Source organism: Schistocerca cancellata, chromosome 9 (genome assembly GCF_023864275.1).
Source record: "Schistocerca cancellata isolate TAMUIC-IGC-003103 chromosome 9, iqSchCanc2.1, whole genome shotgun sequence".
Classification (NCBI taxonomy): Eukaryota; Metazoa; Arthropoda; class Insecta; order Orthoptera; family Acrididae; genus Schistocerca; species Schistocerca cancellata.
Genome location: NC_064634.1, coordinates 90,283,050 through 90,310,986, shown reverse-complemented (window position 1 = coordinate 90,310,986; position 27,937 = coordinate 90,283,050).

The following is a 27,937-nucleotide window of genomic DNA, read 5'->3' as shown; positions in this document are numbered from 1 at the left end:
GACTGTTACTACTGATACATGAGGAAGTTGTGCAGGAATAACTGAAACATGTTTCGTATCACTTCGACGAAGTATTAAATCGACGTTTGATATATTTTTGATCTGCGTTTTTTTATTTTATCTTTCCGTTCAGTTTCCTAGCGCTGTGTGATAAATCTGTACTGTTTCCTCCATGTTTACCACAACATCCCTCTGTCTCGCATTACAAATCAATAATTTTCGAATGAAACCTGAATTAAACAATGACATGATAATTAAATCGACACCCTAACTACAAACAGGCGTTGATGAACGTCATTTGGGACATGCTGAAAATGTATGCCCCGACCGGGACACGAACATGGCAGACGCTCTATCCATCTGACCCACCGAGAGCACAGAGGATAGTGCGCCTGCAGGGACTTATCCCTTGCACGCTCCCCGTGAGCTCCACATTCCCAACATGTCCACACCACTACATTCGTAGTGCGCCTAATAGATGTTTGCCATCACACTCATTACTCGTGGCAGATTAATCTACCAAGTCGCATACGAGTTGGGGCATAGTGTGTGCGTTCGCACAAGAAGGTCAATGACCGGGTAGTCATATTTTAACTATGTAGGAAGGTAGTATCTGTTCCCGAAAGGACAGATACCATTGATGACCGTGCACCTTCTTTAGAATGAAATGATAATTACATCGACACCCTAGCTGCAAACAGGCGTTGATATACATCATATACAACAGGCGCACTATCCTCTGTGCTCTCGGTGGGTCAGATGGATATGGTTCAAATGGCTCTGAGCACTATGGGACGCAACTTCTGTGGTCATAAGTCCCCTAGAACTTAGAACTACTTAAACCTAACTAACTTAAGGACAGCACACAACACCCAGCCATCACGAGGCAGAGTAAATCCCTGACCCCGCCGGGAATCGAACCCGGGAACCCGGGCGTGGGAAGCGAGAACGCTACCGCACAACCACGAGATGCGGGCCTCAGATGGATAGAGCGTCTGCTATCTAAGCAGGAGATCCGGTCAGGGCACACATTTTCAACATGTCCCTAATGTTGTATATCAACTCCTATTGGCAGCTAGGGTGTCGATTTAATTATCATTTCATTCTAGAGAAGCTGCACGGTCATCAATGGTATCTGTTCTTTCGGAAACAGATACTACCTTCATATAAATAATAACAGTTTCAATTTTGGTATAAACACTGTTTACTTTTAAGTAACAGACAGGAGGATGGATAACTACGTAGAACAAAAATGTTGCATAGGTTTCCAGCCCTTTATATATCCTCCCTCGGTTTCTACACGGGTCACTGCTTCCAATTTTTAGGGGAATCTGGTAAGACACTGACGGTATACGTAAAGAATGCGACCGTTATGAGGTAACGCCAGATGGTGATGGAACACACCTGGCGTACAGGTGATTACGAACGTAACTGAGCAAAGCTACAGGGAAACCTACCGTAGTGAAATCAAATGGCTCTGAGCACTATGGGACTTAACAACTGAGGTCAGCAGTCCCCTAGAACTTACAACTGCTTAAACCTAACTAACCTAAGGACATAACACACAGGCATGCCCGAGGCCGGATTCGAACCTGCGACCGTATCGTTCGCGCGATTACCTACCGTACTCCACGCTTGCTTGTGATAGTCTACAGTAGTGTACTTAACTCATAACTTTTCGTTACGAAGATATGAACAGCAGCACCTCTTTTTGTTTAATAGCACCCTATATTTACTATTCAGCTTCCTCTTCCCAAGACCTGTTCAAAAACTTATCGCAGTGTACCACTCACGTAAACATGACGTTATTAAAATCGTAACACAAAACTGGCTCTGACTCTCCTGCACTAGCACACGGAATAGGTACCCGGTACCTGGGGTAACTTAACTCGTCCTCTTCTTGGAACTGACCGTAAACAAATCGAAACACAAGGAAAATGCATGCCGGTCATTCAGTCACCTGTCTTCAGTAGATGGTTCATATGAGTACAATGTACATCAACAAGGAGAAGGTATGAATGGTACTCAACTATGGAGAATATAAGTTAGCAGATCAGTAACTGCCATTATGCTTTCTTATTTACAGCACAGATAGAGTTGCAAAAATACTGCCGTCTACCCTACACTGCCACAAGTAACTTTAGAAAATGTTCAAATGTGTTTGAATTCCTAAGGGACCAAACTGCTGAGATCATCGGTCCCTAGACTTAAACACTACTTAACCTACTTATGCTGAGAACAACATACATAGTCATGCCCGAGGGAGGACTCGAACCTCCTGCGGGTGTGCCGCGCAATCCGTGACATAGCGCCTCAAACCCCGCGGCCACTCCGCGCGGCTAACTTTAGACTACGGCAATTTCCCTAGTAGCCTTATTCTGTTAAGATCGTATCCACATTACCTGTACGTTAGGTGTGCTGCATACACAAAGCGTGTTACATCATATCGATCGCTTTGCTAAGCGATCAGTCTCAAACTGCGGTTGGCGTTCACTAACTAATGCGACACATTTTTTTCTCTCTGCCAGTTTCTGTTGAAAGAAATGCGGAATTTGTTGTGGGACACTGTAGAATATTCCCCCTTCAGCCCGTATAGTTTCATTAAGTCCTGATAGGCGACGGCGCTACACATAGCCTTGAAAATTGTGTCTGTAACGGAGCTGCGTTCCAAGCAGAGAGCTTTCACTGAGTCCCTTTTGGGAAAAATTGGAACATCACAGCTGTTAATAGGCGCTTGCAGAATGTCTACGGAGACCTGGCAGTGAACAAAAGCAAAGAGAGTCGTTGGGCGAAACATAGGTCATCATCGCAACAAGATAGTGCAGACCTCCCATCTGCCACTTGCCTGCCGGTCGCAAACAGCTGTGATTATCCTTAGGAAACTGAAGTAATAACTTCAGCCGAGCTCGCGGCCGCAGACTATATATACCTGGCGCGCCAACGTCCGAGGGCTTCTCCGCGGTCATTTCCGGTGCGGTTCTCCTCTTGCTACCTGCGACGGTCGTTCGCTGCAGTACGGGAAGCCAGGATCCGTTTACCTTAAGGTTTTCCTCTTTCTTGTTGAAACTGTTCGCGTGTTTTTGTATTTCTACAGCTTCTCTGAACAAGCGCGTGTGATAGTGCTTCTCCACAGCTAGAACTTCCGTGTCGGCGAATTTTATTACGTGGTCGGTCTCATTCAGTGCGTGCTCTGCCACGGCCGATTTCTCCACCTGCCCCAACCTGCAATGTCGCTTATGCTCTTTGATCCTGGTGTCCATTGATCGTCCAGTCATTCCGACATAAACTTTTCCGCATGTACATGGTATACGGTATATTCCCGACATTGCAAATGGGTCTCTTTTCTCCTTCGCCGATCTAAGACACTCTTTGATCTTCCTTGTCGGTTTGAAAATCGTCTTTACGCCATGTTTGCGCAATATACGGCCGATTCTGTCCGTCACTCTGGGAACATATGGCAAAAGGCCGTGCCCGACATCTCTTTTTCTGGTTCCTTACTTCGCCGAGTGTTTGGCTCTGTTACACTTCTAATATAATTTGTGGAGTACCCATTGCTCCTCAGAACACTCCCCAGGTGTTGTATTTCTCGTCTGAGGTGTTGCGGCTCACATATTCGTCCTGATCTCGTTACGAGCGTACTAATCATGCCTCTTTTCTGGCTCGGGTGGTGGTTTGACAGTATGTGCAGGTATCGGTCCGTGTGTGTCGGTTTTCGATACACGCTGTGTCCCAGGTTTTCGCCGTCCCTTGTGACAAGCACATCTAGAAATGGCAGTTTCTTGTCCTTTTCTACTTCCATGGTAAATGTTATGTTGGCATGGAGGCTGTTCAAGTGTCTTAGGAAGTCACCGAGCTGTTCTTCACGGCGAAAACCTGGGACACAGCGTGTATCGAAAACCAACACACATGGACCGATATCTGCACAAACTGTCGAACCACCACCCGAGCCAGAAAAGAGGCATGATTAGTACGCTCGTAACGAGAGCAGGATGAATATGTGAGCCGCAACGCCTCAAAAGAGAAATGCACCACCTGGAAGCTGTTCTCAGGAGCAATGGGTACTCCACAAATTACATTAGAAGTGTAACAGAGTCAAACGCTCGGCGAAGTAAGGAACCAGAAAAAGAAATGTCGGGCACGGCCTTTCTGCCAAACATTCCAAGAGTGACGGACAGAAGCGGCAGTATATTGCGCAAACATGGCGTAAAGACGATTTTCAAACCGACAAGGAAGATCAAAGAGTGTCTTAGATCGGCGAAGGAGAAAAGAGACCCACCTGCAATGTCGGGAATATACCGTATACCATGCACATGCGGAAATGTTTATGTCGGAATGACTGGACGATCAATGGACATCAGGATCAAAGAGCATAAGCGACATTGCAGGTTGGGGCAGGTGGAGAAATCGGCCGTGGCAGAGCACGCACTGAATGAGACCGACCACGTAATAAAATTCGCCGACACGGAAGTTCTGGCTGTAGAGAAGCACTGTCACACGCGCTTGTTCAGAGAAGCTGTAGAAATACAAAAACACGCGAACAGTTTCAACAAGAAAGAGGAAAGCCTTAAGGTAAACGGATCCTGGCTTCCCGTACTGCAGCGAACGACCGTCGCAGGTAGCAAGAGGAGAACCGCACCGGAAATGACCGCGGAGACGCCCTCGGACGTTGGCGCGCCAGGTACATATAGTCTGCGGCCGTGAGCTCGGCTCCAGTTCACCACCGGCAATGGAGGGTGAAGCTTTGACAATGCCAGCCACTCGTGCTGGCGAAACGTCAGAAAAATCATTAGATGAACGTCGGCCGAAGAACCCGAGACAGAAGCCAATAGGCAGTTTGTCAACTAGTGGCCACGAAAGCCTTAACAATTTTGTAAACGAATGAAGTTGTCGTAAAATTTATATGTTATTGTTTCCAATAAACTTGCTCATGCATAATAAAATGGGGCTATCTGTAACCACTGAACTCGAAGACAAACAACTACTCAGCAAAGATCGCATTTATAACGCCTTTATTTACGATGACAGTTTCGGTAAATAGAACTACCATCATCTAATCTGAGATTAGTGTACATAAAGTGTAAAACATGTTGCATTATGGAAACTAGAGTACATGTCAAAAATATAATACATAGATTTAATTAGTGTTACACGTAGTACAGATTAGTACATGTGCCTAGTTTGAGCTATAAATGTACTCCATATCTTAATTAGCTGGGCAGTTGACGTAAGATGCTTCGGCATCTCGAAACTAATTATCAAAGATAAAACCAATGTTTACAGAATTTTTCGCCAAGTGTATCCGTCCCATATTACATATCGCAAAATATGTTGACGTGGCAAAAGTATATGATATCTCCTAACATCGTGCCGGATCTCCTTTTGCCTGGCGTAGTGCAGCAACTCGACGTGGAATGGACTCAAAAAGTCGTTGGAAACCTCTTCAGAAATACTGAGCCATTGAGCCGTGCACGGCTCGGGTTCATGCGGTTTATTGCTTGACAGCTTGTCTTTGCGGTGCCGCCGTCTCGTTTCTTATTCGATTTACTGGCGTCACTAAGTTGTTGGTTTGCTTACCCGTGAGTGGCAGCAGCAGTGCTTATCGATAAGTACACTGTCGTACTATCTCTGGAGCGACCACTAGAATTTCAGTCTCGTGGTCTGTCCGAGTTCGGTTGGGACGCAGCAGCAGTGAGGTTAGGACAGCCAGTACTCGCCGACCGGTGGCGACATACATGCACTGTCCGACGGAAGGAGACTGGAGCGGGAATGACCGTTGGTTGGTCGTTCGGTCGGCCGTCTCATCGGGCGACGTGTAGTTGGTCTTTTGACCGTTTCTGGGCCTCGTTAGTTAGTCATCTTGCCGGACGTGGGTCGGTTCCTTCCTTCTGCAGAGATGTCGGTTCGCCAATGGGCAAGAGGTACCTCTGCATGGTTGGGTCGAGCCAGTGTGCCCGTGTGGCCGTGTCACCGAGTTCCGAATGGACAAAAAGGGATTCGGGATGGAGCTTCAGTGAGCTCTGGACAGCCATGCCCGATCGTTGCCGACACACATAACTTGAGTGGGGACGACCTTGGTTGGTCATTCGTTCGGTCGTCTCATCGGACGACGTGTATATGGTCGCCGGCCACTTATGGGAACTCTGCGTGTGTTTACTTGTCATTCGCCCTTGTTGTTCTACAGTGACTGGTTTTAGGATTGCCGGAGTTCTTAGTGTGTTTTCGTGGAACTGTGTTTAGCTTGTGTAATTTCGACTGAGCACTTATGAAAGTTGTCTGCGTACTGGAGTAGGCAGTGCCGGTCGGAGTGGCCGAGCGGTTCTAGGTGCTTCTGTCTGGAACCGCACGACCGCTATGGTCGCAGGTTCGAATCCTGCCTCGGGCATGGATGTGTATGATGTCCTTAGGTTAGTTAGATTTAAGTAGTTCTAAGTTCTAGGGGACTGATGACCTCAGCTGTTAAGTCCCATAGTGCTCTGAGCCATTTGAACCATTTTTGGAGTAGGCAGTCTGTCGGTTGGGACAAAGTAGAGAGCGTGTCTTCCCTCGCCGTTTTGATGCTGTCCGGGACGGCGTGTAGTTCGACGTTCTCTGTGTTTGTTCATATTTTTGAGTGGTTATTGTGCCTTGGCTGTTTTCAGACGCCAATTTGAAGACGTAGTGCTGCTGGTATCTTTGTCCTCGGCTGATATTTTCCATTGTCGTGCCGTTATTTGGCGGAAGGGAATTGATTTGGTTGTAGGTCGGTCCTTCAGCCGTCCCTGAGTCAGGTTGCCATCTGATGACTTAATCTTATTCTTGTCAGCTTATCTCACCTAACCTTACGTTAGAGTTACTCCTCAAACTGACCCTTGGAACACTTCTGAGCACCATTGTTCAGTTGTTTTTAGATTGTGATTTTGTCTCAAGTACTGTGGGAGGCCTTCAGTGGCCTATTAATTTAGTTTGTTTTAATTTTAAAATAAGGCCGTCTTAAGTTAAAACTTTGAAGATTCTTGCTTAAACTATATATTTAAAAAAAAGAAGAGATTTTGCCCGTTGGAAATCCTTTTTGTTATCCAGGCCTTAAGCCTTGAGTTCTATGTCCAGTATATGGCCCTCAGCCGAGTATTTACGTAAACGTTTTGGTAACTAAGGCCTTCATCCGTGTTTATTCCTTAAGGCAATTTTAATAACTTGTGTTCGGACCTTCGGCCATGTGTGATTAAGTGTTTTATGTAAATAAAGTTTGTGTGTTTCGTGCAACTAACAGTAACTGATCTTGCCCCTTTCCACAAGCATAACCTGATCCACTCTGTCCTGCGAATCCAGATTTCAGCCATGCTGCCTATGTAGCCGTGCACGAACTGACCTCTTGGTTATGTCCCATAAATGTTAAATGCGATTTACGTCTGTCGATCTGGATGGCTGAATAATTCTCTCGAATAGTCCAGAATGTTCTTCACATAAATTCCGAATGATTTTAATTAGGTGACATGCCGCATTGCCATCCATAAAAATTCCATCGTTGTTGGGGAACATGGAGCCCATGAATGCCTGCAAATGGTCTTGGTTGATTCAGTTGGACCAGAGCACCACGTCCACTTCATGTGAACACAGCCGACACAGTTATGGAGCTACCACCAGCTTGCACATTGCCTTATTGACAACTTGGGTACATGTTTCTGTGGACTCTGCGCCCCACTTAAATCATCAGCTGTTATCAACCATGCCACTCTTTCCCAGTCGTCTTGGGTCCAACCAATGTGATCAAGAGGCCAGGAGAGGAACTGAAAGCAATATCACCCTGTTAGCAAAGGAATTTGCGTTGGTCGTCTGCTGCCATAGCCCATCAACGCCAGATTTCGCCGCACTGTTCTAACGGACATGTTCGTCGTACGTCTCAGTTTGATTTCTGCCATTATTTCACAAAGTATGGCTTGTCTGTTAGCACTGACAACTCTACGGAAACGCCGCTGTTCTCTGTGTTGTTTGCGGTGGGAGGTAATGCCTGAAATTTGGTATTCTTGGTACACTCTTGACACTGTGGACCTCGCAATAGTGAATTCCCTAACGATTCCCGAAATAGAAGGCCCGATGCGTCTAGCTCTATCTGCCATTTCACGTTCAAATTCTGTTAATTTCAGGCGTGAGGTTATAACCTCGTTGGAAACGTTTTCAGATGAGTCACCTGTGTACAAATGACAGATCCCCCTTTTTTTAAATTGTTATTTTCACACGTGATACAGGTAGGCCTGCGGCGGCATACTACGCCGCTCTTCGGCCACAGATAAGACTAACGATACAAAAGGAGACTATCGCAGAACAGACATGGTGAATATACAAACGTAGATATACAAAATTAAAACACACGGAGCCGTTCACTGGCGCAGTGTCCAAAACAAAAACGTTCAGAAACGTGGACACGCACAGAGACAACAGAGATGTCACACGCGAACGTTGGAGCACAAACGATGAAACACTGCAACACTGGAACACAAACACGACAGCACACACAAACACAAGGCGACGATATCCAGCACGCGAAAGTTCACTATATGTGTACGAGTCTGGGGACCTGCCAAAAAGGGGAAAAGGTGGGGGAGGAGGGAGAGGGGAGGGTGTAGATGGCAGTGGCAGGAGAGATGGGAGGGGGTTAGAGGAGGCATGGGGGAGAGGAGGGAGGGAGGAAGGGAGGAGAGAGAGAAGGGAGAGAGGGTGCCTTTGGGAAAAAACACAGGGGGTGGATGGGGAGGATCAAAGTTGGTAGGAGAGGTAGATGGAGGGGAGGAGGGCATCATGAGGTAGGGGGAGTTGGTGAAAGCCACCTTGGGCGAGGGTGTGGAGAGTGGAGAGATGGAGAGCAGGTGGGATGTGGGAATGCAGGTGCGGCAGTGGACGGTGGTGGGAGAGGATGGGAGAGACAAACGGGTGAGGGGGATTAAGTTTGCGGGAGGTGTAGAGGATCGATATCTGTTCGATTAAAAGGAGGAGGTGCGGGAACGGAATAAGGTCATATAGGATCCGCATGGGGGAGAGGAGATGGTTGCGATAGGTGAGGCGGACCTCATGGTGTTCAAGGATTTGAAGGGATTTATAAAAGGTAGGAGGGGCGGAGATCCAGTTGGGGAGGACAGCTCCCCCCAATACATTCCCTTTTATACCTTGTGCACGCGATACTACCGCCATCTGTAGGTGAGTATATCGCTGTCCCATGTCTTTTGTCACATGAGTTACGTCACTGATGCAAGAGTAGCTCCAAACTGACTCGCAGAACTCGCCGAACATGTTGATTTAATGCCACTAGAGGTCACTTGTGCGCGCATGTCATCGTCAATCCCAAATATAATATGTAATTTTAATAAAAATGTAGAACCTTGGTTCAAACCCTGTTATTTTCCAATATCCCCCACGTACATTGCTAGACAAGAATAGAAATTCATTGTATGATTCCTTTATTCCATTACCTGCTCGTTCACAATAAAATCAAAAATTCTTTGCAGCAGGTAACGTCAACCAAATCTTGAACAATGAAGATCTGTAGAGTGTTGTAACTCCTCTTGGCCTGTACGTATGTCAGTGAAGCTCAAGAGGCACAACGTGTTACATTCCATACCTGTCACTCCCAGAAGTATCTGACATGTTCAACGGAATTTCAACTCAGAATCTGTCTGTAAGTGGGTGTCAGACCACGGGAGACCGGTTAAATAATATCTTAACATTAGGCCCAGGTTCCACTCACATATAATAAGCATACTAGCTTTTTGGAAGTCTGGGAGACAATCGTTGTGCATTAGAATACTGACAAGACGTGATTAGTTCAAGCAGCTATGCGTATTTTACAAGTCAGTGAGTCCTTCGATTATACTCGTATACAATGTGGGAAACAAAAGCAAAGAAAACCTGGGACGCCATTAAAAATGAAGCAGGGAGAGAGGAACGAAATACTGGTAAGAGAGGAGGATAAAGTAATGAATGATACACGTTACATAGTAAACAATGCGAATGAGCATTTTTCAAGTATCGTAGAGAAGTTGCCAAAGACAAAAAAGAATACATGTAAATAATGATGCTCTGAGTACGATGATGTTACTGCCAATCACAGAGAATGACGCTAGTGAAACCATAAAAACCTAAAAAAATAAAATGTCAAAGGACTTAGAAATAAAAGTGTATGTGCTAAAACAATTTATACAGAGTGTACTAGCTCCCTTAACAAACATAATAAACCAATGGAAAAATCCTCCTACCGGAGTACAAAAAAAGGCGAATATGCTCCTGTTTAAAAGACTCACTGAAAAGTGGAGGTACCAGCTGCCTTGTTCTACCTTTAAAAGTTTTCCAAAAACTTTTGGCTTGAGACAATAATTACGCTGTTTTTAACATACAGCTTATATCTCACTCCCACAGACTTCCATAACTGCAATTCCATCCGCTGGTCCGTCGCTGCAAGTTGCTCATACCAATCCACTCTCGCTTGCCCATTGTCACTCACCCTTATCAGCCCAACCAACTGTCAATATATTTTTGTGTCTCTCTATCACTATCTCCTGTATCCAGCCATAGTCTCCTTCGTTCTGTCCTATTACTACAGTCTCCTCTCACTGTCTCCCTCTTGCTCTCTCTTACTCCTACTATCTCATTCGTTCATTCTCACAGCTGCTGTATTTTCTCACTGTCACTGTCTCTCACTCCTTCGTTTTTATTGTCATAGACTGCATCCCGTTATTGCTGGCTTCCTCCCCCCTCCAGTTCCATTTTATTCTTCTCTTCATTCCTTTCCCACTCTCACTGTCTTCTTCACTCTTTACCTATCGCTATTCTGCCACTGTATCTCTCTCTCTCTCTCTCACTCACTCACACTGTCCTTGACTGCTTCGCTCTCTCTGTATCACAACCACTGTCTACTATCTTACAGCACTTATTAATTCTCTGTCTCTTTCCCACTGCTACTGTCTCCTTAACTCTCACCATAAAAAGGAGCGTATATGCTCGCATCCCAAAATTTTTGGGAAGGTCTTCAGAGGTGCCGAGAAATGTAGAATGAGGCAGCTGGTACCCTACTTTTGAGTCAGAATTTTTTAAGCAGGATCATATTCACCTTACCGCTGGTTTGCTACGTTTCCTTGCTGCAGTAGGGTAAGTAACTCATATGAAAAGAACTTCACGGGTCAGTAAAATTTTTATAGTTTACTTTTGTGATACTGAAACAACACAAAATAAATTTTACATTTCAGACTGGATTTTACGTACACGAAAAATTAGCATGTGGTTTACTACTACAACACGGGGTTCCCAGAACCATGATGATGATAATGGAGACACTTAATTGCACATTTATTGCACTTCATAAACTGCGTTTTCGACTCCCACTGGATTTTACGTACGTATTTTACCTGTAGAAATAGGGAACTCTGTAGGTCAGGAAATAATAAAGACATCAATAAAATGTTCAAGGTTATTTGATATCGGGCTGTTTGGAATATATCGTTTTCTGCCATTTGCTGCTCGTAGAAATTAGAATACGCGGCTTGGTTTCGGTACAGATAAACCATGTTTTTGGGTGTTTCTCGATAACGGGTAAAGATTTTGAAAACAGGATGACGACACTTCTTATATCTAAAGAATTTACCGTTAAAATTTGATTAGTTTGCTGCGGTTAGTTATTTAGATATTCCTTGCTGACGGCGATAAAGTAGTGAAAATAGTTTTTCAGATTTTCTCAGAAACCGTTCATGAACCAAATGTTGCCTCCATAATGCCCTTAATGTGCACCGTAAACTGCATCTAATTTAAAAAGAACGAACTGATTTTCTAAATTTGCCTAAGCTAGAAGTAGTGTGTAATATTCAAACTATGACCCTGCACTGTAGGATACTTACAGTACCATGATCCTTTTGTTGGGTTTACAAATGGTACGTAGCCAACGGCTACTCAAAATACTGGACCCTGCCATTCTACCGCCAACAGAAACCGATGCATGAGTGGCGAAAAAGTCCCGTTTCTATGTTTGGCGTTTTGGAGTATTTTGGTACCGATGAATCATTCACATCAGGGAAATTTCCCGAGAATTTAAAACACGTAAGACTTGTAACTTTTCTAAAGGAAGGTAATACCTCTTCTTTAGTTATGTGACGCAGAAGACTCAGAAAACTACTGGCCTGTGTCCCTTCTGCCATCTTTCTCAAATACTGACAGTTATGAAAGATAGGTTAACGAAGTACTTTAATAAATACAACTTCTTAAGCGAATCCACTGTTTGGTTTCCAAAGTTGCAGCAGTACGGAATCAGCCGTAGCAGAATTCATAAAAGTTGCACTTGATGCTATTCACAAAGATGAGTTGTCACAGGCATATTTTTAAATTTTTCTAAGTATTCTGATACTATTGACCATAAAAAGCTAGAAGCTAGAAGCACGAGGAATAGACGATTAGCTAATGACTGGTGCTGATCACACATAGTAGGTAGTGTACAAAGATAAGAGAACACATACGTTAAAAAACGTCTAAATTTTTAGTAAAACACTTACGAAAAACAAATATATTAGATTGCTCCGGGTTTGTTTATCGAGTGTCATTTTTTTATTTGTAGTTCGCTATTGCAACTTGAGTTTACCGTCATTTTATCATTTGGAGATAGTGAGAGGAGCTGTGGAGGCTGGAAAATGGTGCGCCAAGTGGGAAAATCGGAAGATTTCCGATATATTCGTCTGTTTGTGGTCAACAGAGAGGTGACAGTATCGGAGACAGCCAGAAGCATTTGAGCCGTGCGTAACACCCCACCCGTTGCTTGTCCGATTTTTGCGCGTGTTCGCCCCTGACAAACAACTTACAGAGAAATTGGGAGTGGAACTATTCGAAAAAATTGATAACGCTAGATTTAAATGTTGCCCCGTCACCCCTAATTAATCTGCGGTGGTAGTGCTGACGATAAATCACACCTATTTTTACTTCCAAACATGAACGATCACGAACACTTAGGGTGTTCAATGACATCAAACACATACACAAAAATAAAGTAAAGCAAAAGGGTGAATTCAGGATCAACTACTGAAAGTAAAGGCTCTACTGAATCACATTAATTTTATTATAACCTTCAGATCAATGCTGAATAAAACACAATGAACAATTCACAAATTATCCTCCTAACTGGCATTGGCAGTAACTGTGTTAAAATCGGTCCAAAACGCGATCTCTTATAACATATATATGAAGAACCACTACACTCCAAAGTACCGTGAAACGTCTGTGGAAACAGCAATTGCAATTGATCCAACTATTTAACGTTACTCCTAACACAGGCCGAAGCAGGAGCGATCTCACCTTAATATTCCTGTTGTAGCGGCGGTCTCCGACAGCGATGGCGCGGCCGTGCGGTAGGCGTGTGGCGTCTCGGAATGTACAGTCCTACAGTATTCGGACAACAGACTGCTGTTCGTAAACTTCTCTAACTGCGACAATGTTTCCGTCAGCAATGAGCTGGCGCGGCTAACGTACTCTCAGAACGAAAGACCAAGACAAGAGACGACTTGGCGAATGTCCTCTCAGTACGAGGGCCCAGAACGGAAGACCTCTACCGAGAGTCCAGCAAGATCGCTCTTCACCTTTGTTTTCTCACCTCAACTTTTACCAAGTGAATAAGCTCTCAAAATACCCAGTTTGCCAGTGCCAACCAATGTACGGCCTGGGAACAGAACTCTTTTCCACAATTCTTTTATTTATACAAATTTCATAACCAAACTCCGCCCTCGCCGGCTGGGAAGAACCACAGCTGTGGGCAATAACACGTTTATTGGAATTTTTCTCCCAAGAGACCACTCGAGATTTTCCCGGCAAGATTTCCCGTCGTAGCGAACACAGATTCTGGCATTGAACGTTTGTTATTCGGCACTCCTGACCTGCCCCACTTGAGTTACTCGAAGGCGCAAAATTAGTGGGACATAGGCGATAGAACGCAAAGGAAAGCCCGTCCAGCTACCCACTGCTCTGTTTTGGTAAACACTTGAACATCTGCAGACGCTCGTCCCTCAGAGGTTGGGAGCCGATTGCAGAAATCCCCCAGTTCACCATCCATACCGTAAGGCTGTGGCCTTCGGCGGCTAGGCGGGGACATAGCCCAGCTCCATCTCGCGTACTGCCTTTCCGCAAGATCTTATAATTACAAAATCGCGGAATTCTCGCATGCCGATGCGTTTCCACATAGATTTACTACACCATAATTTAGAGTAGTACTCCAAAAAAACCTAAAGTGTCACGTGTAAATGGGATCGCGTAAGGTGCAAGGCCGTTGCCACCTTACACGTGTATAGGGATAATAATGCCATTGGACAGAGAACGGAAAGAAAATGGTTTTCTCATTTTAAGGAGGGTCGTTTTGACATTAGTGACTCTCCAGGAACATCTTCGGATTTTGATAAAGATCGTTTGAACGCATTAAACCACAATGATCCACGTCAGTGAACTCGAGAACTGGCATATGTGATGAACAGTGATCATTCCAGCAATACGTGACATTTGCATGTGGCAGGTTCAAGAACCGGGTGTATGGGTATCGTAAACATTAAGCAAAAAAAACAAAACATTATCGGGCGGCCATGTATGCATCTCTGATTGCTCGTCATCAGCTGGTTCGTGAACAACACCGACCATTCCTATCCTGTACGGTGAGAAATGGTGTCTTTAAGCTAACGTAAGGAAAGAAAAGAGTGGTTGAGCCCAAACAAAGCAGCAATTCTCTGTACAAAGACCTGCGCGCATCCACAAAAGATAATCTTACGCATGTGGTGGAACAGCTATGGTGTGGTGCCCTACGAATTTCTTGCCCGAGGTCTAACCATCACAACTGAAATTTATTGTCAACAACGGACACGTCTTGCAGATGCACTGCAAGAACAACGACCAGGAAGACTGAGCGAAATGATGCCACTCCAAGATAACGCCCACCTGTATTCTACTAGGCTGACCAAGAAACACTATACAGGAGTTGGGTTGGGAAGTCATTCCGCATCCACCTGATCTTGCGCTCTCAGAGTTTCACATTTTCCTCTCTCTATCGAACAACCTTCCAGGAATTTCTTTTCCTGATGAAAAGGCGCTCCAAACATGACTCAATGAGTTCTTCGCTTCAGAACCACGTGATTTCTACAGTTGCGGAATCGAAAACTTGTTTCAGCGTTGGAAGACTCTTGTCAGTAGTGAAGAAGACTATATTACTAATGGCTAATGTCTTTGTTATGTTTATCTGTTGTGTTTATTAAACGTATGGGAAAACGCTACGAACATATTCACCAACCCAATAATGAAATAGAAATTCCTCAGGGTAGCATATTAGGTCAAATATTGTTCCTGATATATGTCCACAACTTTCCAAACAGTATTGGTCATGGATAATATGTTCTATTCGCTAAAAATACCGATTTATAGTCACTAAGAAAACAAGAGAATTCCTTGCAGAGAAAGCGAAGGAAACCCTTACGGAAGTTTGCAGTTGATCAGTGTGTAATAAAGTGACATTGGTCATAAAGAAAACAAATGCCACGAATTTCAGTTTAAAAATGGAAAATGACAACGTTAAATTAAATGTAGATGGCATCTTTATAGACTGCACAAGAAACAAAAAAATAATTGAGGAATGAATGTTGATTCTCAATTGAAGTGATGTGAACCCAAGTAACATGATTGCAAACATAATGTCGTTAGGATGTTATGTCCTTAGAGCCCTGTTTTCGGCGTGTAAGCAGCCCGTATCTTTTAGTTACATACTGCTCGTATGTACACTCAGTTCTTAAGAGTGGAATTCTTTTGTGGTGAACGAATGCACGGAATATGAACACAGTTTTCAAACTACAGAAAAGGACCATAAGGTTAGGAACCAAAATAGTAGTCCAGCTCACTGGAAAGATCTGTTCAAAACACAGGCGATTTTATGTACACCAAGCGAATACATTTGCCTAGCAGCTGCATACATAAAGAAAGGCATTGATAAATAGTATTCCACGAACATGATGATGATAAAGATGATGGTGGAACAAGTTATAGAGCGACATTACATACACTAAGAAAAAACCCAAAAAAAATTTTTTCCAGGGAGTAAAACTGTACAATAAACTGCTCGATTAAAGACCAAAACAAACTTATTTGGAAAGGCAGTTAAAAAGTACCTGTTCAACAATACGCTGTATACACTGAAGGATTAATTAGGTAACACAGAGAAGGAGTTTGGTAAAAAAAGTCGCCCAAATAAACACTAATAATAATAATAATAAGCATAATAAAACTTCTATCATTTCACACAACATTTTAAAACGATATTTTTTGGTTAATATTTTCCTTTTCTAGAATATGTTACTTACAAAACCATGCGGTATGCATTGCAATCAACTGATAATCTTCGTGGCCATCATAGAGGCATGCTGAGTCAGTTTTTTATGACTAGGAAATCGGAAGTTGCAGTACACAAAATGGAAACCAAACATCCTCGCTACGGTCGTGACGTCAGCTGACAGTGTATGTAATATTACATTATGTGTGTAGTGTCTGCAGTGACAAGGAATGAGAAATGAACACTGTAGCAGTAGCCTTTTACATTCTTTAAATATTCTCTGCGAAACAGTATTTTACAACAGGGTTAAAGAGTTTGACGTAGCTCTGCTTTAAACAGACTGACCTTGTATTCGGTTGGGTGGAAGCTACAACCTTCAACCGACCCTACTGAGTTAGGTTTTCTGTGGTTTCCCTAAGTTACTTCAGGAAAATTCTGAGATGGTTCCTACTTTAAGGGCAAATCGAACTGCCTGGCCCACCGTCGTAAAGTCAGACGTGTTTTTAAATGCCTGTGTGTGAATTACGCTTTCTTTTTTTTTCTTATCTTATGATACAATATCTGTAAAAATGATCTACTTGATTGTAACGGAAGGGGTCAGAATTTTGCGTTGGTCAGAGTTAGGGGACTGGTGTTACGTGGAACAGTAATTATACATCTACATCTACATATCTACTCTGCAATTCACATTTAAATGCTTGGCAGAGGGTTCATGGAGCCACAATCATACTATCTCTCTACCATTCCACTCCCGAACAGCGCGCGGGAAAAACGAACACCTAAACCTTTCTGTTCCAGCTCTGATTTCTGTTATATTATTTTGATGATCATTCCTACCTATGTAGGTTGGGCTCAACAAAATATTTTCGCATTCGGAAGAGAAAGTTGGTGACTGAAATTTCGAGAATAGATCTCGCCGCGACGAAAAACGTCTTTGCTTTAATGACTTCCATCCCAATTCGCGTATCATATCTGCCACACTCTCTCCCCTATTACGTGATAATACAAAACGAGCTGCCCTTTTTTGCACCCTTTCGATGTCCTCCGTCAATCCCACCTGGGAAGCATCCCACACAGCGCTGCAATATTCTAACAGAGGACGAACGAGTGTAGTGTAAGCTGTCTCTTTAGTGGACTTGTTGCATCTTCTAAGTGTCCTGCCAATGAAACGCAACCTTTGGCTCCCCTTCCCCACAATATTATGTATGTGATCTTTCCAACTGAAGTTGTTCGTAATTTTAACACCCAGGTATTTAGTTGAATTGACAGCCTTGAGAATTGTACTGTTATCGAGTAATCGAATTCCAACGGCTTTCTTTTGGAACTCATGTGGATCACCTCACACTTTTCGTTATTTAGCGTCAACTGCCACCTGCCACACCATACAGAAATCTTTTCTAAATCGCTTTGCAACTGATACTGGTCTTCGGATGACCTTACTAGACGGTAAATTACAGCATCATCTGCGAACAACCTAAGAGAACTGCTCAGATTGTCACCCAGGTCATTTATATAGATCAGGAACAGCAGAGGTCCCAGGACGCTTCCCTGGGGAACACCTGATATTACTTCAGTTTTACTCGATGATTTGCCGTCTATTACTACGAACTGCGACCTTCCTGACAGGAAATCACGAATCCAGTCGCACAACTGAAACGATACCCTATAGGCCCGCAGCTTGATTAGAAGTCGCTTGTGAGGAACGGTGTCAAAAGCTTTCCGGAAATCTATAAATGCGGAATCAAATTGAGATCCCCTGTCGATAGCGGCCATTACTTCATGCGAATAAAGAGCTAGCTGCGTTGCACAAGAACGATGTTTTCTGAAACCAGGCTGATTACGTATCAATAGATCGTTCCCTTCGAGGTGATTCATAATGTTTGAATACAGTATATGCTCCAAAACCCTACTGCAAACCGACGTCAATGATATAGGTCTGTAGTTAGATGGATTACTCCTACTACCCTTCTTAAACACTGGTGCGACCTGCGCAATTTTCCAATCTGGTGGTACAGATCTATCGGTGAGCGAGCGGTTGTATATGATTGCTAAGTAGGGAGCTATTGTATCAGCGTAATCTGAAAGGAACCTAATCGGTATACAATTTGGACCTGAAGACTTTCCCGTATCAAGCGATTTGAGTTGCTTCGCAACCCCTAAGGTATCTACTTCTAAGAAACTCATGCTAGCAGCTGTTTGTGTTTCAAATTCTGGAATATTGCATTCGTCTTCCATGGTGAAGGAATTTCGGAAAACTGCGTTCAATAACTCCGCTTTCGCGTCACAGTCGTCGGTAACACTACCATCGGCACTGCGCAGCGAAGGTATTGACTGCGTCTTGCCGCTTGTGTACTTTACATACGACCAGAATTTCTTCGGATTTTCTACCAAATTTCGAGACAATGTTTAGTTGTGGAACCTATTAAAGGCATCTCGCATTGAAGTCCGTGTCAATTTTCGCGCGTCTGTAAATTTTAGCCAATCTTCGGGATTCCGCGTTCTTCTGAACTTCGCATGCTTTTTCCGTTGCCTCTCCCAACAGCGTTCGGACCTGTTTTGTGTACCACGGGGAATCAGTTCCATCTCTTACCAATTTATGAGGTATGAATCCCTCAATTGCTGTTGCTACTATATCTTTGAATTTGAGCCACATCTCGTCTACATTTGCATAGTCAGTTAGAAAGGAATGGAGATTGTCTCTTAGGAAGGCTTCTAGTGACGCTTTATCCACTTTTTTAAATAAAATTATTTTGCGTTTGTTTCTGGTGGATTTGGAAGAAACGGTATTGAGCCTAGCTACAACGACCTTGTGATCACTAATCCGTGTATCAGTCATGATGCTCTCTATAAGCTCTGGATTGTTTGTGGCTAAGAGGTCAAGTGAGTTTTCGCAACCATTTACAATTCGCGTGGGTTCGTGGACTAACTGTTCGAAATAATTTTCGGAGAAAGCATTTAGGACAATCTCGGAAGATGTTTTCTGCTACCACCGGTTTTGAACAAGTATTTTTGCCAACATATCGAGGGAACGTTGAAGTCCCCACCAACTATAACCGTATGAGTGCAGTATTTATTTGTTACGAGACTCAAATTTTCTCGGAAGTGTTCAGCAACTATATCATCGGAGTCTGGGGGTCGGTAGAAGGAGCCAATTATTAACTTAGTTCGGCTGTTAGGTATAACCTCCACCCACACCAATTCGCACGGAGTATCTACTTCGACTTCACTACAAGATAAACCACTACTGACAGACACAAACACTCCACCACCAATTCTGCCTAATCTATCTTTCCTGAACACAGCCTGAGACTTCGTAAAAATTTCTGCAGAACTTATTGGAGGCTTTAGCCAGCTTTCTGTACCTATAACGATTTCAGCTTTTGTGCTTTCTATTAGCGCTTGAAGCTCAGGGACTTTCCCAGCACAACTACAACAATTTACAACTACAATTCCGACTGTTCCTTGATCCAAGCACGTCCTGTATTTGCCATGCACCCTTTGAGATTGTAGCCCACCCTGTACTTTCCCGAGGCCTTCTAACCTAAAAAACCGCCCAGTCCACGCCACACAGCCTCCGCTACCCGTGTAGCCGCCAGCTGAGTGTAGTGAACTCCTGACCTATTCAGCGGAACCCGAAACCCCACCACCCTATGGCGCAAGTCAAGGAATCTGCAGCCAACACGGTCGCAAAACCGTCTGAGCCTCTGATTCAGACCCTCCACCCGGCTCTGCACCAAAGGTGCGCAGACGGTTCTGTCAACGATGCTGCAGATGGTGAGCTCTGCCTTCATCTCGTAAGCAAGACCGGCAGCCTTCACCAAATGAGATAGCCGCTGGAACCCAGAGAGAATTTCCTCAGATCCAAAGCGACATACGTCATTAGTGCTGACATGTGCCACCACCTGCAGCTGGTTGCACCCTGTGCTCTTCATGGCATCTGGAAGGACCCTTTCCACATCAGAAATGAATCCAACCGGAATGCACACGGAGTGCACACTGGATTTCTTCCCCTTCTTAGCCGCCATATCCCTAAGGGGCCCCATTACGCGCCTAACATTGGAGCTCCCAACTGCCAATAAGCCCACCCTCTGTGATTGCCCGGACCTTGAAGGCTGAGAATCATCCTCTGAAACAGGGCAGGCAGCTGCATCTGACTCAGCCAGAGACAGTGCCTGAAACCTGTTTGTCAGACGCACCGGGGAGGCCTTCTGATCAGCCTCCGGGGACGACTTTCGCTGCCTGCCACGCCTTGGAACGACCTCCCAATCAACAGGCGAGGTCTCAGCCCCACTGCGGGCAGCAACCGGGGCAACCACAGCGGCAGACCGATCTGGGGAGAGATGGGACGAGGTTGACATCCCCGTGATACCCAAGGCCGACTCCCCACAGTGGTGCCCATTGGCAACAGCATCAAGCTGCACGACCGAAGTCAGCGCCGCTTGCAGCTGTGAGCGAAGGGATGCCAACTCAGCCCTCATCCGAACACAGCAATCACAGTCCCTTTCCATTCTAATCGATGTTGAACAACAGTTACTGAAACACGAGTCCGTGCCTAGATAACGCAAGGGAAACACGCAAAGAATGAATTAACTAACCTGTACAAATGCCTAATTCATACCATATGTGAGTAAAGGAAGAAAGTTTAGGTTTTAATGCCCCTTGTACGTTGAGATTATTACTGTAGAGTGTACTGATGACACAACTGTATTAATCTGAGGTCGAAACTCTGCCCAGAAGACACAGCCCAGATCGTAGTCTGGATAACAAGTTAAAATAAAGTTACCACATGGGTTAAACAAAAGAAGAAGCTCAGTTCAATTTTTATGCCTTCGGACGCATCTCCAATTGTGTTGACCTAAAGGTAACAGTGTGGGGTTATTCTGCTTATTTTAACTCACGATTGTCTTACGGAATTATCCTCTGAGCTAGTGCATCTAATGTAAATAAAGTGTTCGTTCTGTGGAAGTGGGCAGTAAGAATAATGTATAAAATAGATGACTGTGCGTCTTACAGAATCCTTTTTAAGTAACTTGGAATTCTTACACTCACCAACACATTTACTCTTTAAGGGGGGTACAAAAGATGGTATGGATATAAAATGTCGAAATTCACTGTTTTGAATAGACAATTGGTTTTTGGAGTTTTCTCTATTTTGAAGCATGTTCCGATTTTGGATGAGTAAGTATTTTCCATTTATTTTGAAATAATTTATTGCGCAAGTAATTTCTACATGTTCTATAAGGACATGCTCTGTTACAAGATATCTCAGGAAATGTGAAATGTTTACTCTAGAAGGCTGTGGTGTATGTTGATTTACGGTAAACATCCTGGTGCGTATGTTGGCTACCTTGGTTGCTGCTATGTCACATCCTGTTTGTGATATAACGCATGATATCATCCGCGTCTTGTGAGGCGCATTACACCTTCCGTTGTGTCTATTTGGATCTGTTGCTCATTCACTTGTATTTCACTCTTAAATTCGACTCCAGCAAAAAGAATATTTAACAAGGGAAGAAATAAGGGAAAAAGATTCTACAGAGCTTGTGCTATTGGAGGTTTACATACAGAGCACGAGGCTAGGACAAGCAACACTGAGCAAAGTTCTTCACAACTAAGTGCTTCCAAGAAGAAACTTGGGGACAATAATGAAGTATATAGTGAAACCAGTGTCAGTGATAGTTTAAGTGTACTAGGAACAAAGTTTAATAAAAACTGCATGCTGCAATTTGTGCGGTGAACAGATGATAATTTCTGAGAATGTTTTAAAGTGAAATAGTTTAGTTCTTAGTTTGTAAGTCCCTTGTTTGAGTTATGAGAGTACGAAAGACATTTTGGACATCTGAAAAATGTAAAAACAGTAACGCTTCTGAGACGAACGTCACATATGTGCATCGGCAAGGGCCCTGCAGCTGGAATAATTTCGTGTCCTCTACTGAATCTGTCTCGCCCCCTGCTAATGTTTCAAGATACACAGGTTGTTCAGGGTAAACCGTGAAAGTAACTGCAAATGAATCAAAGAAATCTGCAACAGTGGAATTGGATGAAGAAAATGATTGTAACAGCGACGTTTGCATAGTATTTGACGTATCATGGTAAAAAAGAAGCCACTAGTCTAAAAATTCTTGTGCAACTGACGTAAGTGTTGACAGTGGGAAGGTGCTTGATATCGAAGTATTGTTAAAACATTGGCATGAGTGCACAAAAATTGGTTCCAAAAACAATGAAAAGAAACAGCTGCTGGAACACAACTGTCGGAAAACGTATGAGGGCTCCAATGGAGGAATAGAAAGTGCCTCAGCTGTGAAAATCTTTCAGCGCTCTCAAGCATCGCGTGGGATCTGCTTTGCTATTCAAAACAATAATTGAGAGCAGGCTCTGTGATGAACTAACACAACACAAGTTAGAATGTGTTTTTAATGTGCAGAAAGCCGACTGCATAAAATAAAAAATTTGAAGATGACAAGTCTATTAGAGGACGTTTGACTAACAAACAAATCAGCAAAGTGAATACTATGACCAAGCTATTAGAAAGAATACAAAAAAATTTAAAGAAATGGGAAGAGTAGCAAGGAAAATTTTTTTCCACAAGACGGCAACTGTTGAGATGTCACTACCCAACATGTGTTCAGTTGACTGGTGTAAAGACCCCAAAATTGAGGGAGCAGGAAGCGAATATCCCCATAGATAAACCATCACTGAAGCCGTTGGAGCAGCAGTAAAGCCATTATATACAGATCTGGCACATCCAGTTCTTCTGAAAGCAAATGTATCTCCCAACAATGTAATCCTGACGAGGGTGACCAGAAATGCCGGGTGATTAAAAAGTCAGTATAAATTTGAAAACTTAATAAACCACGGAATAACGTAGATATAGAGTTAAAAATTGACACACATGCTAGGAATGACATGGGGTTTTATTAGAAAAAAATACCCCATATTGCTAGACGCGTGATAGATCTCTTGCGCGCGTCGTTTGGAGATGATCGTGTGCTCAGCCGCCACTTTCGTCATGGTTGGCCTCCCAGGTCCCCAGACCTCAGTTCGTGCGATTATTGGCTTGGGGTTACCGGAAGTTGCGTGTATCGTGATCGACCGACATCTCTAGGGATGCTGGAAGACAACATCCGACGCCAATGCCTCACCATAACTCCGGACATGCTTTACAGTGCTGTTCACAACATTATCCTCGATTACAGCTATTGTTGAGGAATGATGGTGGACATATTGAGCATTTCCTGTGAAGAAAATCATCTTTGCTTTGTCTTACTTTGTTATGCTAATTATTGCTATTCTGATCAGAGGAAGCGCCATCTTTCGGACATTTTTTGAACTTTTGTATATTTTTGGTTCTAATAAAACCCCATGTCATTCCAAGCATGTGTGTCAATTTGTACCTCTCTATCTACATTATTCCGTGATTTATTCAGTTTTCAAATTTATGCTGGATATTTGATCACCTGGTATATTTATGGGCTTGAAAACAATGAAGATTGTGTTCAATAATGTTGTGATGACCTTCAGTGATGGAAACGCAAGCACTATAAAGGTTCTTATTAGGAAATAAGTTCTTGCCATTACGCAGAAGCAGTTCTACTATAACTCGATAAACAGCGAGTCTCAACGGCAGAAATTATGATCAAGAAGACAACGGAAGCAGCAAGATCCCTCAGACGGAGAAAGATACTGCATTTGGTTGATCCTCAAGAAGATAAAGAGTGCAAAAGTGGAGAGCTTTAGGCTGTCTCTTCATCCAGTACCTTCAGGTGCTATTACTCAAAAACTCCTTTTTTTTGCATATGTTGCCCATTATCTCAGAAACTGCATAAGCTAAACTCTGAAATTATTACCTCATATTAACAGCGGTTTATGTCCATGTAGATTTACAATGGTAGAGACAGAACTAATAGATTGACGATAAAAAATACTGTTTTAAAAATTACATAATTTTTAAATACTTCCATTAAAAGTTCACATCTTTATTTGTAACAAAATTAGATACTTGGTAGTAGAACAGCGAAGGCATAAGATATGACTCTATCCTGGAAAAGGTTTGTTTTATTACCTCGGATAGTTCCTGACAAAACTGGATATAAGTATGTTAACTTTAACAATATTAGGATAAGTCCCTGATAATCTTCTTCTGTTGCCTACAGTAACAATCAGTTTCAACTTAACAGTGGTATATGCAGCCCCAATATGAGATACGAGGATAATCTTCATGTGAAATTGGCCTCCTTGGCCAGAATCCAAAATGGAGTTATGTACTCTGGTGGTAAGATAGTCAAAAAGGTCCCATATAAAATAAAGTAAGAAATTGGGAGTCCGTGCGAATTCAAAATAAAATTAAAAGTGTACCTCATGAATAAATAGAATAATGACATAGAAGCATATAACGAACGACAGAAAACGTGAAAATTACGATAGAAATTGTAACATGTTGAACATAAGTAGGTTATAAGACTTGTTATTGTATGGGTATATATATATATATATATATATATATATATATATATATATATATATATATATATATATATATGGTACCCCATTTATCTTATTTATCTTGACCACCCTAAATAATTGTTTGTCCAGATGCAAATTACAAAATGTTTCAAGCAAATGTTCTTTAGCCGTCAGGGGGACATCAATCAGCATGATTGACTTCGTTGTAGCTTTGTTATTTTACAGAGATATGAACAGCGGTATGACTTTTTTAAAAGGCACCCTGTATTTTTTAGTTGCCAATTCATTTACTCTCCTAAAGACCTATTCAAGAATGTATTACAGTGTACCATTCACTGAAACACAACGTTATTAATTACATAACACAACATTGACGTTGACACTCTCAGCACTTAGTGCAGGTACTCGGGGTAATGGAACACATCCTCGTGCTGACGTTGACAGAGGACAAATGTAAACATAAGTAGAATGCACACCCGTCATTCCGTCAACCACCGTCAGTTGAAGAGTTATGTTAGAATGCACACCAACGAAGAGAAAGTAGAGATGTTACTCATTTATGGGAAATGAAAGTTAGCAGAACAGTAATTGCAATACTGTTTTCTTATGTACAGCTACATTTAGTACAGTAGTTTAGTGCTTTTAAATACTGTTGTGTAGATTATTCATACACTAAAGGCTGTCCTTCCTACAAACTGCATCGACATAAAGTTTCTTTTATTGTTATTGTTGTTGAGGTAGCTGAAATGCTACGCAGGCAGCGGAACTGTACAGAGAGCGATATCCTGACAAGGACCCACCATCCCAACGGAAGTTTTCTCGTCTTGTTGTGACGCTTGACGAAACGGGAAGTTTCAACCAAAGACAACGCAATCGTCGTAGCACTCGCACAGACGAAGCTGCCGAAGTTACTGTTCTCGCTTCCGTTGCTATGAATCCACATGTGAGCACACGACAGCTTGAACACGAGATTGGCATTCCTAAAACCAGTATACATCGTATTCTTACACGTCACCGGTTCCATCCTTACCATGTACACCTACATCAAGCATTGCATGGGGATGATTTCCAGAATCGTGTACAGTTCTGTCAGTGGGCACAGCAGCAAATCCTCTCCAACCCGAACTTCTTTGCAGTGTTCTATTTAACGGTGAATGTTCCTTCTCAAACAAAGGACAGGTAAATACAAGTAAGATGCATGATTGGTCCAGGGACAACCCACGATGGCTTAGACAGGTGGAACATCAGAGTCAATTGAGAGTTAACATCTGGTGTGGGATGCTTGGCACCACAATTATGGGCCCTTATTTCATCAACGGTAGTCTACACGGCACAGCGTATGCCAACTTCCTCAGACGATTTCTTCCTCCTTTCCTGGATGAAGTGCTGCTAACAACGTGGTATAAACACGATGGGTGTCCAGCACACAATGCCTTGCGTGCACGTCGTGTTCTGAACCAAAGGTATCCTGCTTGATGGATTGGTCGAGAAGGAACAGTTATTTGGCCTGCTGGGTTTCCTGATTTAAATCCTCTGGACTTTTTTTTTTGGAGATGCATTAAAGACGTTGTCTATCGCGATATTACAGCAACTGCAGAGTACATGCAGGAACGTATCGTGCTTACTTGTAATTCTCTTCAGCAGGCAACACAGGAAGCAGTAATTAATTCTTTCATTCAACGAGTGCACAAGTGTATCGGTGTTCAGGGTCACCACTTTGAGCACCTTTGAATGTTCTACTACTGGGAGATGGTACAGGAGAGACAAATTCAATTTTGTGTTACGTTTTTACTTGGTTTTGATTTGTTTTCTGACAACTCCAGCTAGTGGACGAGTTTGTAATCCCGGGCTCAAAGTCAGTATTGTGTTATGTAATTAATAACGTTGTGTTTCAATGAATGGTACACTGTGATGCGTTTCTGGATAGGTGTTTAGGAGAGGAAATGAATTACTGTATAAAAACACAGGGTGCCATTTAAAAGTCACGCCACTGTTCATATCTTTGTAAAAAACAAAGCTACAACGAAGGCAATCATGCTGATTGATGTACCCCTAACGGCTAAAGAACAATTGCTTGAAACATATTGTAATTTGTATCTGGACAAACAGTTATTTAGGGTGGTCAAGATAAATGGGACACCCTGTATATATGTATATATATCGCGAAAACACCGCGAAAGTAAAATTTAGAGAGATTCTGACTCAAATGGAAACTTACCAAATTCTTCTCCCCCCGCACTTTTCACGACTGGAGAACGGGAGTGGGGTTGACTAACGATGATACACAAAGTAACCTCTGGCAAACGGCATAAAAGCGCTTGCGGAGTAAGTTATAGATGGAGATCTAAGTAATTAATCGTAACAAATTGAACCAACACGCATACTCTGAACTGTCAGAGAAACTGGTACACCTGCGTAATATCGTGTAGGGCCCCAGCGAGCACACAGGAGTGCCGCAACACGACGTTGCGTGGTCGCGGCTAATTTTTGAAGTAGTGCTGGAGGAAACTGACACCATAAATCCTGCAGGGCTGTCAATAAATCCGAAAGAGTAGGTGGGGGAGAAGCTCTCTTCTGAACTGCATGTTGCAAGGCATCCCAGATATTTACATCTACATTTATACACCGCAAGCCACCCAACGGTGTGTGGCGGACGGCATTTTACGTGCCACTGTCATTACCTCCCTTTCCTGTTCCAGTCGCGTATGGTTTGCGGGAAGAACGACTGTCTGAAAGCCTCCGTGCGCGCTCTAATCTCTCTAATTTTACATTCGTGATCTCCTCGGGAGGTATAAGTAGGGGGAAGCAATATATTCGATACCTCATCCAGAAACGCACCCTCTCGAAACCTGACGAGCAAGCTACACCGCGATGCAGAGCGCCTCTCTTGCAGAGTCTGCCACTTAGGTTTGTTAAACATCTCTGTAACGCTATCACGGTTACCAAATAACCCTGTGACAAAACGCGCCGTTCTTCTTTGGATCTTCTCTATCTCCTCCGTCAACCCGATCTGGTAGGGATCCCACACTGATGCGCGATACTCAAGTATAGGTCGAACGAGTGTTTTGTAAGCCACCTCCTTTGTTGATGGACTACATTTTCTAAGGACTCTCCCAATGAATCTCAACCTGGTACCCGCCTTAGCAACAATTAATTTTATATGATCATTCCACTTCA